This window comes from Chrysochloris asiatica, unplaced genomic scaffold (genome assembly GCF_000296735.1).
Source record: "Chrysochloris asiatica unplaced genomic scaffold, ChrAsi1.0 scaffold00654, whole genome shotgun sequence".
NCBI classification, from domain to species: Eukaryota; Metazoa; Chordata; class Mammalia; order Afrosoricida; family Chrysochloridae; genus Chrysochloris; species Chrysochloris asiatica.
The window spans coordinates 34,094-38,794 of NW_006409172.1; the positions used below are offsets into that span (position 1 = coordinate 34,094).

Sequence of the window (4,701 nt, forward strand, 5' to 3'; positions counted from 1 at the left end):
AAGCCTTAAAGTAGTCAATAAAGCACAGTCAAATATCATCATAGTATTATTTGCTTTTACCCCAAATCCACCAGATATCAACAATGACATGTATCATTCCATGTCCTCATCTTCATCTGAACTGGACATCTGGCAGATCTCTGTCAATGTATAGTTGCAGCCATTTTTACATTATCTTTAGCAAAATTTTACTTACATGCAATATTGTGGATGTCATTCCAAAACTCTTCTGGTTTGGTCCTCAGTGCGTAACTGCATCAACTCTGTTTATTCCAATCAGTTATACCAAAAAAGGGGCTACAATATGTCCAGTGAAGGAGGCTTCCTGTGGAGCCTCTGCATTACATAAGACTATAGGTGGAATCCTGAACCCCATCCAGAAACTTCTGAGGTAGGAAATTTCCACTTGAATGGACAAGCAGACCAGCCTGAAGAGGCTAGAAGAACAGAAGATATTATTCAGGTATTCCAATCAGTTATGAGTCCTGTTGTGGTACTGTGGATTAATGCACTGGACTGCAAAGCCATTAACTGCACGGTTGGCAGTTCAAGCTCACCAGTCACGTCTTGTTGTTGTTGTCATTTACCATCGAGTTGGAACCAACTCATAGCGACCCCATGCACAGCAGAACGAAACAATGTCCGATCCTGGGCCAATCTCACTACCGCTGCCACACTTGAGTCCATCAGTGATGCCACCTGGCTGATCCATCTCGTTGGGGGTCTTCCTCTTTTTCTCTGACCCTCCACCTTACCCAGCATGACATCCTTCTCCAGCGACTGTTCTCTCCGGACAATGTGACCAAAGAAGGAGAGACGAAGCTTAGCCATCTTGGCCTCCAAGGAGCACTCTGGCTGCACTTCTTCCAAAACACATCTATTGGTTCTTTTGACAGTCCATGGCACTTTCAGTATTCTCCTCCAACACCACAACTCAAAGGCATCAATTCTTCTATGATCTTCCTTATTCACTGTCCAGCTTTTGCATCCATATGAGGTTATTGAAAATACCATGGCTTGGGTCAGGCGCACCTTAGTCCTCAAGCTGACATCTCTGATCTTCAGTACTTTAAAAAGTTCCTGTGCAGCAGATTTACCCAATGCAATACGTCGTCTGATCTCTTGACCGCTGCTTCTGTGAGTGTTGACAGTTGATCCAAGAAGAATGAAGTCTTTGACAACTTCAATCTCTTCTCCATTGACAATAATACTGTTTATTGGTCCAGTGGTGAGGATTTTTGTTTTCTTAACATTGAGATGTAATCCATATTGAAGGCTGTGCTCTGTGATCTTCATAAGTATATGTTTCAAGTCCTCTTCACTTTCAGCAAGCAAGTCACGCCTTAGAAACCTTATATAGGGTCACTATGGGTTGGAAGCGACTCAACAGCACTTAACAACAACAATCAGTTATACACAGAAGATGGACTTACAAGCTTTCTATAATGATATTTCTGGCTATTCTTTTCTCTCCCCCTTAAGTGTCTATTTTATAATGGTATGCCAGGGAAACCAAGATTCAAAAGACAGCCAAGCATCTTAACATTATTTCCCCCCTTTTACCCATTCCACCTGAGTTTCAATTCCTATATTCCCCTATATCATAGAATTAATTTATTTATATTGGTCAGAGATTAAGTGCAGTCATAGCATTCCCAGATGTTATTTCATGGGATCCTAGATGGTGGTTGTAACAATCTCTTAAAACTTCCAGTGGACTTATACTAGATATCATCTAGTTCTTCTCCAAGGCTTCAAATGGAGTGGCATTTCCATCAGGCTTATTGTAAAGTTGGGCAGAGCCACATGCACGCATGTCTCCTTACTCAGAGCCTTCTCTTTCCCATAACACATTGACAGTGAATAACGATTATAAGCAGAATGGAATTTAAAAATATTATTATGCTTTATGACGAATGGCCTAACCCATGTGATTGTTGATTCCATGGGTATCATACTTGCTTCTTGAGAAATTACATAAGTAAAACTTTATAAGCTGTAGTTTTTGCTGTTAAGTGCCATTGAGTCAGTTCTGACTCATAACGACCATGTATAGAGTTTTCTGAGGAGAGGCTACTGGATTTGAACCACCAAACTTGCAGATAGCATTCCAGTACTTATCCTACATTACCACAACAGGACTCCAAACATCCCATAAATCTAGCAGTAATAGTATCATTGATCTAGCTAAATAGTACAAATTCAGAAATGCTAGTAAAGAAATATATATAAATAAAAAAATTTGTGGTTAAGACACATGGAAATGTTCACTTAAACAAATTAGCCAAGCTTAAAATTATGGAACAGAGCTACTTAAACATGCAATAAAGGTGAGGTACAAAGCAATAATTTTATATTAACACGTATTCAATGAGATAAAGTACTTGTCTATGGTAACCTAAAACATGTAATGCAATAGTAAAGAATATGAAAATAGACACAAAATATAATTTTATAGCAGTCCATAAACTCCAGATGCCAAGGTAAGGCAACCTCAAATGCAATTGAAATCTGAATAAAGTCCAATAGTCTCACAGTCAAAGAACTTGGAATTAGTTAGCTTATGTTTCTGCCTGCTAGGGTATTTCAAGTCCACATGATTGTTTTGGTCTTTTAATCTGTGGCAAATGTGGTTAAAATTAAATGCAGCAACTTTGGTTCATTCTAATAGGGTTCTCATTGAGTTCTTCTGATGTTTCCTCATTATGGCTGTGAAAATAAGTAAGCTTGGTGAACAACAACAACAGAAAAATTGAAATGCATGCAGTTTGGGTGCCCAAAAGCAGAAGAAACATTTTTTTTTTAAAAAAGCAAATTTAGTTAAAAATGCATGATGAGGTCAGAGTGGACATCTTGTGGCTCTGTTGTGCTCATGAGTAAGCCCTGCAGGGTCAGGGAGGCACCAGCTGCCACTCGGGAGGAGGCCAAGCCTGTAGCTTGAGCGAGGTCCCAGCCCCTCTGAGCCTGTGTCTGGCAGAGCCAGTGTGAGATGAAGAGATCATCCTTCCTTACCACCTTGGAGCGCACACCGAGATAGTGCAGAGCCAGACAAAAAGCACAGACTATTGCACTGAAACTGATTAATAAGGAGCTTAGTAATTTGTCCCATGACTCTCGAGCACAATGTTCTGCAGGTCTAGCTGGGGATGATATGTTTCATTGGCAACCCACAATTATGGGACCTAATGACAACCCATATCAAGGTGGTGTTTTCTTTTTGACAATTTATTTTCCTACAGACTACCCCTTCAAACCACCTAAGGTTGCATTTACAACAAGAATTTATCCTCCAAATATTAACAATAATGGCAACATATGTCTCGATATTCTATGATCACAGTGGTCTCCTGCTTTAACTATTTGTAAAGTCCATTTATCCATTTATTCACTTCTATGTGATCCGAACCCAGATGATTCCCTAATGTCAGAGATTGCTCGGCTCTGTAAAACAGACAGAGATAAGTACAACAGAATATCTTGGGAATGGACTCATAAGTATGCCATATGATGCTATCTTAAAGTCAGAATAACCTGCATTATAGCTGGAATAAAGTTTAAATTACTGTTCCTTTTTTTATTTTTTTATCTGGCTGCTCCCCTATCAGACCTCATTTTTTTGTTTCTTTGTTTACCTCCCTCCATTCATTTACATGTTCATCTGGGAAGACTTAAGTTCTTCCAGCTTTGGACAATAACTGCTTTTAGAAACTGTAAAGTAGTTACAAGAGAACCGTTGCCCAAAATTCAGAGTTAAAAACAAAACACAAAAAACAATGGAGCATGTGCATTATATAGCCAATGCCTTCACACTAACTTAGTTGTGAGACTAAAACCATTCCTCACTGCTCTAACATGCTGAAGAAATCACCTGAGGAGAAGGAAGATGAATGTTCAGTTGTCGCATCAAAGGAAGCAGCATTACTCTAGCAGCATCCATTCTTTAAGCCTTCCACTATCAGAGAATTGAGGTTTTATGATATATATGTTATGCTCATAACTGATGGGGCTGGGGAATTGGCATTGCGTTTATAGCATTAGCAGAACAGAAAATGTGACATATTTTATTCATATCAATAAAGAAATGACCTGTTCTTGTTCTACAGAGAATGGGAATTGGAAGTCAAACACCCTTTATATTCCAAAATAGGTCTCAAACATTTTGTAATTTTCATTTAAATTGTTAGGAAGTTTGGAGCTAATAGTTAATCTATCTTCCAGTGCACTGTTTAATATAGTACTGAATAAATGATGCAAGTTGATAATGGATGAGCGATCAACCAATAGCTCTGCTAAGAATTGATTTATTTTTCTTCAATAAAGTTTCATAAACCAATGAGTTAGCTGCCTGGATTAATCAGTATGGGAAACAATCTTTTGAAAATGCAAATCTGTTTTTGTATATACTGTTGGGATTTGTTTCATTGTTTGATATCAAATGATGGTGTAAAGTTCAAAAGAGTGAATATTTCACCATGTTCAGTTAAAGTGCACAATCTGTTACAGATTGAAACATTGATTGTCCTGATTTATGCAGAATTAATGAGCTAATCAATAGTGTAGCTTTAGTATGCTGCACATGATTCTGTAAACCCTAGAGTTCAGAGATGGACTTGGGACCCAGCAGTTTTGAAACATGTATATGGAGTTTAAGAAGTTTATTTTCCAGGTAAAATCCCCCGTTTAAAAATTTACTTCACCTTG

General features: G+C 38.3%; 1 pseudogene; it reads left to right on the forward strand.

Annotated features, from left to right (window-relative positions):
• Positions 1-3,070: 3,070 nt before the first annotated feature.
• Positions 3,071-3,508, forward strand: LOC102825867 (annotated as a pseudogene).
• Positions 3,509-4,701: the final 1,193 nt, after the last annotated feature.